General features: G+C 41.2%; 1 protein-coding gene across 2 annotated transcripts in view; it reads right to left on the bottom strand.

The window, feature by feature from the left end:
- Positions 1-15964, bottom strand: part of AR (androgen receptor) — a 261278-nt gene that overhangs the window by 66600 nt on the left and 178714 nt on the right. The gene's annotated exons all lie outside the window — the stretch shown is intronic.

Below are 15964 nucleotides of genomic sequence, written 5' to 3'. Positions count from 1 at the left end.
GTACTCACCATCCTCACTCCCAGAATGCTGTAATTCTCACAAAGCCCTAAACTTGCTGTGCAGTGCTTCTGGGATGTGGCATGTGGTTATGCCTGCTCAACCAATTAAGTGGCCATAGTAGTGACACGCCAGAAGGGCTGAGCAGTGGGACCAAAGTTCTGCAAGTATGGTGGTGGTGGGACAACAAGAAAGGTAAGTCCGCTTCCAGACAGCAAGTCTAGGCAAAGATTTATATATGTTCCCATAGGGCAGTGTTATTTCCGAGTTCTGGCACTATTCAAGTCCCCCTGACACCCATGTGACCTCTCCTCTGGCTGTCCCGAGTCTATATGCAAATCTATAAGAGAGCGATCTGCCTGCATGAGTAAATGCCCTAGCCTGCTGTTGGGGTTAAATATATATTTTTTAAAAGAAGTGGACTGCTACTTTAATACTTACCACCTACCTGGGCCTATCCGTAAACAGGCTTAGGCATATTGAGGCAATTTATCACACACTTATAGTAAGCTTCTGTTTGTTGCCCATAGCAATCATTCACATCTCAGCTTTCATTTTATTAGAGCAAGATGAAAAATTTATGTCAAGCTGTGATTTCACTTTGTCCATTTCAGCATGTTTAATTTTAACGTACAGAAAAAACATGGTCAACCAAAACTTTGTGTTCGTCATAAAAACTGATGCGTTTCAAGCCTTTTATTTTAATAATGTAAATCCATGGGAAACAGATTCTGCAGTATGGTATACATCAGCATTGTTTTTACCAAATCCTGGCACCTCCAACTAGTGTGAACAAAGCCTTTACATAAAGCTTGCATAATATATAAAAAAAAGGGTACAATAAAGTTATATGCATAAGATGGGGGACATTTATCAACGCTTTCACCAGAAAACTGGAGCACAAAAAGTTGCAAATGTTTGCTCAACACTCTCAATTCTTGCCCAATGCTCAAAATTGTTAGCACAAAGTTTTTGACCAAGTAAGCGATTACTTAAACATTTGTGACAATTTTATGCCCTCAGAAATAGAAGGGTAAACCCAGTTACAGAGTCTACTTAAAGGTTTCACTTATGCCCCCTTTAGCCTTATTTCCTCTAGACTTTTAGTTCTTGAGGTTGGCCACTTTATAGGAAAATAGTTTAGGGTACAGTATTAGTAAGTGTACTCACTGCACTTACTGACAGTAGCTCCCTGTGTACCTCATACAGCTAAAATACCCTCCTCCAGGCTGTGCTATCCTGCTCTGCGGCAATTTTGTCCATAATATGGTTGAGCATGGAACAGCATGGAACCACTGTGCAGACCCCAGTGTCCACCTCTCAATGCCTATGAAGGGTGGGATATAGTCACATGCTTCTCCATGTCAGCCATCTTATGGACAGACTCACCACAGAGTAGGACAGCACAGCCTGGAAAAGAAGAGTGTGATGGTAGCTCTATGAGGTACACAGGGAGCTGCTGTCAGAAACTGCTGTGAGTACATTTACTAATACTGTACGCTAAACTATTTTACAAAAAAAAAAGGCCAACCCTTTCAACTTTTCCTGATATGTTTTATGCTTTCACCTTTTTTGTAGCCTGTCCTTCATCCAGTTCTATTATATTAATTTTAGAGATGAGCGAACCTGGAGCATGCTCGAGTCCATCCGGACCCGACCGTTCGGCATTTGATTAGCGGTGGCTGCTGAAGTTGGATAAAGCCCTAAGGGTATGTGGAAAACATGTTTTACAGACAATCTTAGAGTTTTATCCAACTTCAGCAGCCCCAGCTAATGAAGTGCCGAACGGAACGATCGGGTTCGGATGGACTCGAGCATGCTCGAGGTTTGCTAATCTCTACTTAATATCTTTTTGCAGCTTAGATCTCAACTGAAAACCGCATGGTCTCACTAAAGAGCTATACAGTAGGATCACAATTTTCCTCTTCCTACTTGTTATACTTCTACCCCCCCCCCCAGCATTCAACTTGCTTTCCCTAGTGTTTAGCTGCAAGTGTGTCAGAAATGCCTACCCCCTAAATCCTTCTCTTCTGAAGTCCTAACAAAGGACTAGCAAAACCATACTTACATACTTTAGTGTTATTAGCAAACTGGCAAACCTACTAAACCATCTTCCATATCACTTACATAATTACATGGCTAGTATGGTTGAAAAGATACACATGCCCAATGAGTTCAACCAAGGAAGTAAGATTTGGATGAAGGGGAGGAGTATGGGTTTTGTTAGTACAAGAGCTCTATCATTCTATAAGAACAATTACATTGTTTTGCTCTAATTTTTTAAAGACATTCTTGAAACCTGAACGTGTTTTTGCTGTGACCAGTTCCACAGATTCACAGTTTTTATGATAAAGAAGGTTGTCCCCTTTTTTCTCCAGGCAGAGGAAATTTCCCCTCATCTTTTAAGGGGATGTACATTAAATAGCTTTCCATTGGACACTGCTTCAATTCAACAGCTTCCATTCATTTAAACTCATGTGATTTTTGTAAACGACTTAATTTAACACTGAAAAATAGCTCAACAAGTCTTGGCCACTAGGTGTCTCTCCTAGTCTGCAGTTGACTGCCTGTTGTCAGTGAAAATCTGTCTCTGGTAACAGCCTGAGCAAGACGGATTACAGGAAGTGTGGGTGGATCATACCATGTGCCCTAAACAAGAGAAGGGAAGCCAGGAAGAGAAACTCTGACACCTGCAAGCCATGAATTTCCGGATAATCTGCAGTGTCCATACAAGATAAAGATTTTCCCCTCTCAATGGCAGGGCTTAATGTAACCTTTTGCTAGTTTTGCTGCTGCTAATTCTTTTCTTTCTGCTCATACAGTATATCACATTGTATACCAAGTCCATCAGAAATTTATTCTCTACATGCAATCTATAGTACTGTGCTGTGTAAATTATCCCCCAGCACAGTGCAGCCTGTTCAGTGCTTAGGGTTCAGTGCTTACTTCTCCCTTCACATATAGCATGGTCATTTTTAAATATCACCAGCACAGTGCACTTGAATGTACACCCTGTGGGGGTTCTCACAGGACTTCTATAACAGAAGTTAGAGGTACCGTTTACATAATGTGATGAAAAAAAGAAAGAAAAGAAATGATATCTCCCATTTAAATTTCTTTACAAGCCTAAACAAATGTAATCCTTTTACTTCGTCCTTATAACTAAGATGCTCCAGGCCCATTATTTGTTAAGTTGTGCGTCTTTGTAGCTTTTCCAGCTCCAGAGAATCCATTCTATGAACTGGTGCCCAGAACAGCACAGCATACTCCAGATGAGCCCACACCAAAGTGGTAATATTATGTCCCTGTCATTGGAATCCATACCTCTTTTCATACATAACAACAGCCTGCTGACCTTAGCTGATCTATAGTCTATTATGTACAAAAATAGTAAAGCCGGCTGGCCCTGTGCTTGGCGCAGGCTTTGCAGGCTAAGCAGGCGTAACTCATGATAAACCAGGAGCGGGAGGAGGCCTCCTCTCTTTCTTACCATGCACTCGCCCCCACCAGCCCATAAGATGAGCAGGGCTTACAGCAGACATATGCCAGGGAGAAGGGGCGAATCTGCGGCCTCGCCCTGGTGTGCAATCATAGTAAATGCCCTCCTTAATGTATAGATTGTACTCTAGGGCTATGTTCAAATAAAGCCTCCTCTTTGCCATTTGACGGCCACCTTTTTGGACAGCCATCAATATGATGCCAAAATATGGCTGTATTATGTAAATTATGACCATCATTTGCATAATATAGATGTGATTTTGTCCAAAAAAGACAGATGTAAAATGGTTAAAAAAACAAAATGTGGGAACATAGCCTACTACAAAGCTGCATAAACCAAGTGCTGGTAATCCCATCCTCTATATCACTAATACATAAGTTAAATAAAAGCAAACTCAGTACTGTATCTTCGAGCACACTACTTACAAAGGGCGACCAATCAGTCCGGAATAATTGGGAACTGAGTTGCAAAACCTCACCCAAACTGGAGACAAGAGTTGGGCTGTCTCTGGAAGAAAGCGGCCATGTTTTCCTAAAGCTGCATAACCCCTTTAATCTATTATATCTATTATTTGCAAAGTCCAAAATCACTATAGCCACAGTTGGCCAGCTGTCCAGGCGTCTACTCACCTCTTCATTTAAGCAAGTTGATTTTAACCCCTCCATGTAGGTGCAAACTATGCCAGCATAAGCATGGACAGTCCGCTCAGCCAATCAGTGGTGGCGGCACTGTCCCGTTTCATTCAGTGATTGTCCCCTCTGAGACAAATCTTTCTCAGATTGGACCTGGAGATGCAGCAGTAGGACACCAGGAGCCCTTAGATGTAAGTATAGTCTCTTTATTATTTCTATATACTTTAATAAAGTGTGATCTCCTCCTCATATCCATATTATAAAAGTATAGAGAGAAAACAATAGGAAGAAAAAAAACTGTGTTGTATACACACAATATAGTTCATTTATTTTATTTGCCAATAAATTCTACAAAGCAGCAGAAACTACGGAGTTGAATCAAAGTGAGAAAAAGTTAAATGGGCTGTCACAAATAACCAGAGCCAAGCGAAGCCTAATGTTTACTTACCACTAAATTAATATTCTTACCTTTTCAAAAACAATGTGTTCCAAATGTAATCTTACAGAAAAATCCATATGACTCTGTATAAGGTTGTAAGCAAACATTGTTACACCCCTACGGATGATGTATTGTGAGTCTGTACAACTCAGAATTTCTATAGAGCTGTAATATGCTCATGTGCACGAGGCCTTGTACCGGGTTATTTATTATGTCTGTCCTTTAAAAAGTATTTATATTTTATCTGAAATATGGAAATCCTTGGACTGGGAAGACAAGACATAGTAAGGTTAGTAGGTAAAGCCTTTCAGTTATTGAATACCTAGACAATATGAACATTTATATAATATCAGGAAGTCAGCAGCTCGCTTCAAAAGCGACATTTTCTATGAAGCCATCGTGTTTTCTCCGCAGCTACATTAGTCGCACAAAGCTTAAAAAGCTTTATTGAGAGGTGTTAATTCTTGAGTGCTGATTGTGGCAGTATGGGGAATTGCAGCTTTTTGGTCACTTATAAACAGCTCTATGCTTCCAAGCCATTAAAGTACTTGAGTGAAATTCTAACAGGTAATTACTGTGATTAGGAGTCATTGACAGCTCACTTTTTATACAAACCAGGCCTCAGTGCACACAAATAAACTAGCAAGAGCATATGATTTCTGCCAAACACTAGACCCTGCGATCTGATTTCCTGCCGCTTGCCAGCTTGAGATATAGCTCCCCCAGTGCTTGGCCTAATAGTCAAGGTTGTATTAATGCCGGCCAGGTCAATATTTACGCAGTACAAAATTCATCCACATTGCACTTTAGAATCTGAACCAAGATTACTTCACTGGGCATGCTATGTCTAGTGCTGAAAAAAAGGCTTTTTTGACCTTTTAAATATTTCATATCTAAGACTACAAATCAGGTTTATAGCTTTGTGCCCTTTTAACAATCACCAATGATAACCCATTTCCTATGTGACTTTTTCCTTTTTTTATTGTACAACTACTTTTGATTGTTGTCGTCATGGTAACTAACAGAGGTTCCTGACAAGTTAAAGAGGACTGTTGTCAGATCTTCCTTTTTACTTGAAATCACATCCAGTGTCTGAGACTAACCCTCTCTGTCTATAATTGTGTCTTCTCTAGCAACTAAAGGTAATTTTCTATCATTCATACCGACCTAAAAAGTTTCAAAGAAATTAATGAGACTTTCCGGACTCCTTCCTTTTAGGAAATGTAAAGGCATTTACCTAATAATCTTTTTCTCACTAGTGCTTTAGTAATCTGAATCTTATCAGCTCTGAAAAGGAAAGTGGCTCTCCATCCTCTGACTTCTTGCTGAGCTTGTGATGGGCTTACGTTAATACACAGCAGCCAATCTGAAGGGGCAGAGCTGCAGTCAAGAGGGAAGGAGGAAGAGTCTGAACCAGTGATAATTGATCCCCGACTATATCAGACTTCCCTGTGGATATAGTAACTACAACATAGCCACAGATTGCAAATCTGTCCTCATAGAGCTCACATAAGAATCAGGAAACATTGATGAAAATAAATAGGAGATAAGCATAATGTATATGGAACTTAATAGACTACTGTCAATTAAAGAAATCTTTTTATATTTCGCACAGACATGGCAAATGTTTAGCTTGATCAGGGTCTTAGTCCCTCCAATACAGTCAGATGAAGGGCACAGCAGCATTCTTCACTCCCTGTCAACTGATTGCAGATATGTGTCCTACAAAGGGTAGCATAAATTATTGACATGGAAGCTGAACAGAATGATGTATTATTTACATTGTTCTGTGCAGCTGATGCAAAGATATCCTCCTGAATAACATGGATAGTAAGTAGTCCTCTCCATTATGTGCATGAGCCCAGTAGTCCTGGATATTTATGAGTACCAGCCTACTCTGTCCACCAGCTGCTGATTGGCAGTTATCTAGACCAACCAATCTAAACTTTGACACGTCAAAAGTTTATTTACATGTCAGTAATGCTTTAATTTTGAAATTTTTTACTATACATAGGTTATACTTGTTTAAATTTAATTTCATTAATGACAGTGTCAGGAGCTGGCCGACAAGCGTACAGGATCACGCGGCCAATGCTTTGGAAGCGCCGACAGACCTACCCCCCCTCCCCGGCCAAATGGCTTAGGTGTCTGCAATTAGTGTTAATGCTGACTGGTGGACACCATTCTCTTCCCCAATCACGCCCTGGGCTCCATAAGACTACTGCCCCCATTATGCTCCCTTGCATGCGATAGAGCCTCTTTGAGTATGTCTAAGCTAATGTATCCTGTATCCTGGTTTTCTAGATTTTGGCTTGACCTTATGACCTTACCTTTGACTACTGATTCTTTACTGCTACTACCGATTGATGCTGACCCAGCTAGACAACCCTGAGTATACTGTTTGTTTGTTTTGTCTTGTTTCTGTATCTCACCAATGCAGGAAAGGGACTGTCGCCCAGTTACCTGTTGCCGCCTAGGGCAGATTGTGGTATATAGGCTGGAACAGCAAGGCGGTTGCCGCTGCAGGGCCTCACCTGTCCTGTGTCTTAGTGTCCCAACCTGACAGACAGCTAACTGCACTATTTCCTACAGATCAGAGGTAGTAAATGCAGACTATAGTCCTCCAGTGTTTGAAGAAACACCATTGAAAACCAGACACAAAAAGGAGAATATATGCTACGTGTACAAGGTTATGTTCACACAATGCTTCTTTTGCACATTAGGTGTATTCCCTGACCTATACGTCCAACATATGTCATATATACCAGTGTATAGCCATATAGTGGTATGTTAGCCAATATACTGGGCTTTCCTATTTAATTGGGTGGATAGGTGCCTTGGGGTACATTTGGCACAGGCACCAGAACATATGGTTTCTAGGACATATGCTAAACCTGTTCCAACAAACACAGTGTGAACACAGCCTCTGGATAGGTAAATGGCTCTGGAGACAGGTAAGGAGTCAACGTAAATGTTTTAACTTGTTTTAGTATACAAAATGTTACCTTTATGCTGTGGAGTAAACATGGCTTACCAGGTATCTGGCTTTTAGTTCAGACACAGTCACTGAAGGAGGGGGTAGCTTTCAAAACCTGAAAGTGGTTTTCTTAAAAGGTCTATAATAAATGTCAGGGCCCTGCAGTACCTTTTTGTTAGATTGTTACATCTTAGTGTGAAGGGCTTATCTTCTATAAGATGCGAGACAGTGAAAACAAAATGTTGGCTCTGATGAAAGAACTTTCCTTTCAAGCCACTTCTGCAAATAAATTAAACTTATTTGCCAACATTCACCCATTTATTTTCAAGCTCATATCTACAATGTATCGTGGTATCAAACAGCTAAAAAGATTGATGTTTACCCATGATAACCACAGAAACCTCTTATCCTGCACGGATCAAAGACATAACATTGATGACTATGGAACTTAGGAGCCCTTATTTAATATTTCTAAGGTGTCTCAATTCGGTCAGTAAAAAGTGAAAACCAGAAGAAGGTTAGGCCACTTTGACACAACAGTATTTGGGTCAGGATTTTGCATCTGTAAACTGAAACTAGGAGCGAGTCCAACACGCAGGAGAGGTGAACACGTTTGTTTTATACTTTTTGTCTGTGTTTGTTTGGGAGAAATAAAGAAGGAGGTCTATACCAGAGGCAAAGAAGATGTTTCTACAGAGTGATTAGGTCATCACACGCCTCTCCATAGGCAGCCATGTATGTAAGAGACGTTCGCCTGCTACAGGGATGTGCACTGAGTGGGGGGTATGCTGTATCACTGGTGTGAACAGGGTTGAAAGAAAGCTGCCTCTATTAGTATGTGATCTGCTACATACCCTGCACTTCTTTGATTAAAATCACAATAAAGGGTTATCCAGCATTAGAAAAACATGGCCACTTTCTTCCAGAGGCAACATGACTCTTGTGTCCAGTTCAGGTGCGGTTTGCAATTAAGCCCAATTCACTTCAATGGAAATGAGTTGCCAAACCGCTCCCAAACTGGAGACAAGAGTGGTGCTGTCTCTGTGAGAAAGTGGCCCTGTTTTTCTAATGCTGGACAACCCCTTTAAAGGTGGCCAACCCCTTCAAGCAAAGTAAACTACACTCTGTCAAAAGATCATGGGGGAGATTTATCAAGGATGTGCGCCTGGTGTACACCAGGGAGAGGGTGCAGATTCTTGCCTTCTCTCTGTTGAAAGCTTACCGTAACCCCCGCTTGCCTGAAGCACAAGAAAAGGGAAGGGTGGCAAGACAGGGAGGAGGCTTGACCTACTCTCTCGCCAGATTTTTAATGATTTATGCCCGTTCACAGGCGTAAATCATGATACAAATCTACACCCGCCCACAAGCAGGTGCAGATTTGCTCTGAAATGCCTGGTGCAGGGCTGGCTTTACTAAGAGGTGTAGGCCTCTTAGCAAATCATATGTCATTCTTCATAAATTTCCACCTAAATGTGAACATACAGTATAATTGTCAGGATTGTGCAGTAACCTAATGTGAACTGGGCCTGTTTTGCTTTTGTGTGACACGCCCACTTGCTTCTCAGCTTCCTAGCAATGCAGGAGTTAAGTTGAGAAGCTGCTAGACTTGATTTTCACAAATGAGTAGTCTGTTTGATTAACTGGAGCGTCGGTCCAATGAGGATCTGGACTGGGCTCTTGGTCAGCATAAAACTAAGTTGAGGCAGTCTCTCAGCGCTGGCTATTAGGTTAATACCCTGGTCCCAGCTCCCCCTTGTCTATTCCTGCGATCCCCATCCTAACTTCCTCTGCTTGCTTGACTGTGTTACCTGACCACTGGCTTTGACTTTTGACTATCCGATTTGTACTGGTTTTTGTACTGTGCTGCCCGTCTGGTTTTGACTCTGCCTGTTTGACTATCCCATTTTGTGTTTGTCTTTCTGTGTGCACATATTCGGCACAAGGAACGTCATTGTGGTTGCCCACGGCCGCCTAGGGCCCTTTGAGGCAAGTAGGTAGGGACAATTGGTGGGTTCAGCGAAAGGGCTCACTGTCGTATCCCGCCCCTACCTGCCCCGTCCTGACAATAATCAAAAACTATCTGTTCGGATTCAAGAAGCCCATCAAAATGAAAAAAGGTTACACCAATGCCACACCTCTGTTCCTTTACCACATGAACCACAATATAAAAAAAAAAAAAAAACTTGCCTAAATGACCCAGCATCTTGCTCTTTACTTTCTGAAATTTATCATACACCAATCTTTCATATCACCAGACTCTATCAATACTAAGCAATTCCATTGCTAACAACCTTTGAAAAACTATGTTTATAATGATATGTATAGGACTCTGAGTACTCAATATAACTGTTCCTATGCCAAATAAGCTGAGTTGAGATGAAAGAGACAAAGTCATAGTCATATGTATGGACCCAGGTACCCCAATAACAATGTGGCAAATACATCCAGACCCCGACCAAACTGCGGCCCTCCAGCAGTTGCAAAACCACAATTCCCATCATGCCCATACAGCTAAAGCTTTGGATTTGGTGTCAAAGCATGATGGGAAATGTAGTATTGCAACAGCTGGAGGGCCGTAGTTTTGAGACCTATGTTCTATAGACTTACTGAAAAAGGAATAATAAAGATAGGATCCCATTCTTTGTCAGTCCACTGGAGGATACAATGCTTACATATTGTAATGTTTGGAAACATTGGTGCAATAATTATACAGATAAGATTTAGTATTTTTTTCAGCTCCTGCATTTAATTTCCGTAATTGGCTCAGCGTATTATGTTTCTGTGCATTTTCATTCATTCTCATGAATTAATGCTTAGCCCACAGTCCACTAGTCTGTCTGAAAGATATGCTATGGAGAGGGTTATTTTTCATCCTCTGAGCATAAAATACCAGATGGCTCAGTTAATATTTTTGCCTTCCTCTGAGTCAACATTTATCTTCAGCACATCATCAATAAAGTGAAGGTAAAAAATGACATTACAAGTCACACTTTGTGTAGTTATCAAAACTATATCATTTAATGTATAAAACACAAAAATAAAGGACAAATTAGAGGTTAGAATACTTTAGCTCAATTTTCAATTTTGCAATAATTTTCGTATACAAGTATTCAACACATGGTTTTATACCTGGAAACCAAGCTGATTTTCATATAAAAAACTATGTGGTGTCGCAAAAAACAAACAAAAACAAACAGTTCTGATTGATCTCAACAAGTTATCCCTCTTTGCACAGTTCTGCTCTAAATAAATCTCCTATTGAACTCAAAAGGAGCTTCAGGTCAGGATGCCCCCCGCCCACCAAGCACAGTTGAGAGAAAGCTATGATACTATGTCGTGGTCAGGTTTTTGCCCAAGTCCTTTACTAATTCTCTAATAACTGGCTCCTATCCAATTTGCAGCTTTTGTAACAATGTAAAACACCTGCAGAACTCAACTCCCCCACATCTTCCCCCTAGTAGATTTGCCAAGAGCACAACTTTCCACCTACCAACTAACCACCTATTCACCACTTATCATAGTTCCAGTCCAGAGTCTCCCTGGTTGAATGTTATGGTGGTCAAACTGTATGGGATGGCTGAAGCCAAGTACTATATTTGGCAATCTTCTACAGCGTCTTATAGTGTGAATGGAATGGTAGTGCGCTTATTCGACTACCAGTACATTCAACCCGTGGCACTCAGGACCCCCATTCTTATTATTGGTGGAGGTCCCAGTAGACTGCAATCAGCTCTTAGGACTGAGAAGCTAATGGTGAGATCAAAAGGTTCTCCATTAAACTTCAAATATTTAACCTTAAATTATATTTAGCATTCAATGTTGCTTTTGCAAAGGTTGAAGAATATCCATTTAAGGTGCCAATATAATGTGAAAGTAGAGAACTATGGGGTTTTATATTAGTCGTCAGCACATCGTCCCAACTGTCTATATTTAGGGAATGTGTTCTGATGCTGCTGCTAATGTTAAGGCGCTGCCTTCCTCTACTACCCTAGTAATATGGTTACTTATATAATGACTTATATAAATGTTTATTTCTTTCTGTTCTTGGTGTCAAGAATTTTCCACTCTTTCCAGCGGAATTCTCAAGGCTCTGAAATAGTCTTAGATTTTCTCACAATACATGGTATTTTACAGATTTTCTAAAACATTCTAGATTTTTTTTTATGTCTAAACTACTTCATGTTAGATTCAGAGTTGTATGATATAAAATATATCGTGTTAGAATATGAGACTACTGTTTTAGTCTGAGATTCATTAAACATAAAATTCTGTCCAAATACCTAATGGTTGTTTTAAGTTACTTAGTCACTTCCCCTTTTCTTTTTAAAGGGGTGTCCAAAAAAAAATAAAAAATAAAAATATAGCCTTTGATACAATTCTCCATAGAGAACTTAGTGAAAATTGGACTTAAGCCCTGCATAGTTCAGTGGATTTGTGGTTGGCTGAAGGATAGACATCAGAGGGTCGTTGTTAAAGGAGAAGTCCGGCCATATGAAGGATCCCGCTGGCAGCAGTGGCAGGGAAGAAGATAAGTTCCTACCTCTCCCCATGCCCGCGATCTGCTGTGTGACCGACACTGGGACCCCCACCAGAAGGCATTTGCCCGCAAGTTGTGATGGAGGAAAATGCCCGACCCAAGTGATGGACAGTGCCCTCAGCCAATCAATGACTGGAGCCGCATCCCACCCCAGTCACTGATTGGGCTGTCCATTAACCAGGTTGTGATGTCGCCTCAGATGGATATCTCAGAGTGTGGTGGGGGTTCCCGTATCAACAATCCATTCATTGGGTCCTGTTCTTTTTAATATGTTTGCAAGTGACACTGGAGAAGGTTTGGTAGGTAAAGTTTGTCTGTTTGCGGATGACACAAAAGTGTGCAATAGGGTTGATATTCCTGGAGGTGTCAGTAATATGGAAAAGGATTTAGCTTTACTAGATAAATGGAATAGAAACAGCAATTTTATGTTTCCGAATGTAAAATAATGCACTTGGGGAGAAGGAATCTGAGTATCATATCGCCAGTTCTGTGTTAGCAAAGACTTCAGAAAAGAAGGATTAAGAGTAGTGATTTCTGACAGCCTTAAAATAAGTCACCAGTTCAACCAGGAGGTAAGGAAAGCTAATGAATAGCAGGAGTGCATAGCTAGAGGTATAACCAGTAAAACAGGGGTAGGAAACCTTGGCTCTCCAGCTGTTGCAAAACTACAATTCCCATCATGCCTGGATAGCCGGAGCTGGAGAGCTGAATGTTCCCAATCCCTGCAGTAGAAGGACATTGTGATCACATTGTGGAATTCTGGAGAACTCACCTACAAAAAGATATATATATATATATATATATATATATATATATATATATATATATATATACCAACAAAACACAACAATCACTGAACTCAGGGAGAACAGTGAAAAATTCCAATGGAGTACTCATTTACGAGTATCCATTGATTGTCCCATACAAAATTTAAATATGCAAAAAAGGGGTCCGTGGAGCCTCAGTTACGAGTCTCAAAACACGGGAACAGCCAGATATCCCTCTCTCCAGAGAAGGAAGCCCATTGCCAAGGGGTGCCTCCTAGTGGGGAGAGCACCAAACCACCCTGATACGTAGTCCCTCAGGGTGGTTTGGTGCTCTCCCCACTAGGAGGCACCCCTTGGCAATGGGCTTCCTTCTCTGGAGAGAGGGATATCTGGCTATTCCCGTGTTTTGAGACTCGTAACTGAGGCTCCACGGACCCCTTTTTTGCATATTTAAATTTTGTAGGGGACAATCAATGGAGACTCGTAAATGAGTACTCCATTGGAATTTTTCACTGTTCTCCCTGAGTTCAGTGATTGTTGTGTTTTGTTGGTCTATTTTTCATTGCCCCAGTAGCCAGAATCCTGCTCCACACTGACGAGGGGCAAATACCCCAAAACTGCAGTCTGTGGATGGATGCCTAGCCTTGGTAACCTTTGTCTTATGTCGTTATACTCACCACAGAGTTAGACTTTGACTCACAGGGGCCACCCTGGTGTTTCCCTATTTAGGTCCTAAAGCTCGCAACAGAGGTAGGACCTGAGGGACTACGTATCAGGGTGGTTTGGTGCTCTCCCCACTAGGAGGCACCCCTTGGCAATGGGCTTCCTTCTCTGGAGAGAGGGATATCTGGCTATTCCCGTGTTTTGAGACTCGTAACTGAGGCTCCACGGACCCCTTTTTTGCATATTTAAATTTTGTATGGGACAATCAATGGAGACTCGTAAATGAGTACTCCATTGGAATTTTTCACTGTTCTCCCTGAGTTCAGTGATTGTTGTGTTTTGTTGGTCTATTTTTCATTGCCCCAGTAGCCAGAATCCTGCTCCACACTGACTAGGGACAAATACCCCGAAAATGCAGTCTGTGGATGGATGCCTAGCCTTGGTAACCCTTGTCTTATGTCGTTATACTCGCCACAGAGTTAGACTTTGACTCACAGGGGCCACCCTGGTGTTTCCCTATTTAGGTCCTAAAGCTCGCAACAGAGGTAGGACCTGAGGGACTACGTATCAGGGTGGTTTGGTGCTCTCCCCACTAGGAGGCACCCCTTGGCAATGGGCTTCCTTCTCTGGAGAGAGGGATATCTGGCTATTCCCGTGTTTTGAGACTCGTACCTGAGGCTCCACGGACCCCTTTTTTGCATATATATATATATATATATATATATATATATATATATTATAACTGGTCCAAAGATAGGCTACAAGAACGATAGAGGGTGTCAGGCATAAAACATGCCAAAATTTATGGAAACCTTTACACATGTTACAGGACTAAGGGATTAAATAAGGTTCGGGAGGGAAGTGTTTTTAATTAAAAAAAACTAAACACAAGAAGGGAGCACAATCTGAGGTTTCTTGGTAAGCGTAATACCATATTCATACTTGTGTTGTTTGGGGGCAGCCTTCCCCGCCGGTGGTGCTGGCCGTGTTCTGGTGGGGCAGTTTGGGCTTGGTCCTGTGACGTTGGGGTTGCAGGGCCATTCCGTGGCCTCCCTTCCCTGCATGTGCACGCTTTGTGGGGTTGGCAGTCGCTGACCGACATGGTGTGGAGTTAGCATAGGGACCCGTGTGAACCAGGGGACCTGCATGTATACAGACACCCTAGTGTTTATTTTAAAAATAGGCCTAGCGGCATTAGTATCAGCCATAGATGGGATGTGCAGACGTTCCTTTCTCTCCATGTCGTGTTATACCGCATTATTGTTGTTCCAATATTATGAAGACAGGATGAAGGAAATTTTTTATAGGAGTATTCCACTCAAACAAAGCTTTTCATATATTGCTGCCCATGTTGAGACTAACAATTCATTACATACAGTTCTGAGCTGCTGCTTTCTGGTGAAAACACACAAAAAAGTCTTTGAGCTTTCCTTTCTGTCTCTCCCTCCTCCCTCGTCTCTTCCGAGGCGGCTGATGTACACAAGTCCCTATCTGCAACTTTGTAACTACTTTGTAAAACCGGGAAAATTATTTACAGTGAGTTCATCAACAACTTGACTTCAGCATTTAAAAAAAGCTACGAAGTTGCAGATAAAGCCTGCCAGGGACAGCTGTTGTGAAAGATCAACAGTAGCAACATGAAAAATTATTACTATACTGATTGAGTACTATATGCTTGGAACAAACTTCCAGCAGATGTGGTTGGTAAAATCTACAATAGCTCAATGTAAACCTGCCTGGGATATACGTATATCTATCCTAAGATAATAAGAAGGGAAATACTAAACAGGTACACTAGATGGACCAGGTGGTCCTTTTCTACCGACAATCTTCCATGTTTCTATATGTAATAAAAAATACATTACCTACCTTCTAAAATCCTACTATTCCAGTACAGCATGAGAACCTTGGAATTACCCTTTCATGTTAATAAATCCACATTTCTATATGACTAATATATGCTGTGAGCTGCTAAGCTCCTTCTAGTGGTGGCTGGAGGCAATAAGAGTCGAATCATTTATTCCTATGACTATACTGGGGATTTGGGGATGTTTATCAAGAAAACGAAGCAACAAGTCATATCGACATATTTAAAGTCCAATTAGCAATGAATGTTAGCCTAACAAACGACATGGTGTTAAAAGGTGGACATACACTTAAAGGGAAAACTCCCTTGATCCTATTCTGTCTGCAGTAAAGCTGTGATAACCGTATAAAGAATTCTTTATTCATTAGGAAAGAATCCATCTTTCTTCCTCCCTACAAGCTGCTGATAAGATCTGTCTGTGGCATTAAGGTAACTGACTACAGCCCACCCAGTGTATTCGGTACAGTAGGATACCAGGCACGATTAGCCTTCTATTATGTAAAATTCAATTTCCCTCAACTATCTACCAACTGAAAACAGAAGAAATGAGGGAAAATTAGCACTTAGGATAAATATTGCTGTGAAT

Source organism: Dendropsophus ebraccatus, chromosome 10 (assembly GCF_027789765.1).
Source record: "Dendropsophus ebraccatus isolate aDenEbr1 chromosome 10, aDenEbr1.pat, whole genome shotgun sequence".
NCBI lineage: Eukaryota > Metazoa > Chordata > Amphibia > Anura > Hylidae > Dendropsophus > Dendropsophus ebraccatus.
This window is presented reverse-complemented; position numbering and strand designations above follow the sequence as displayed.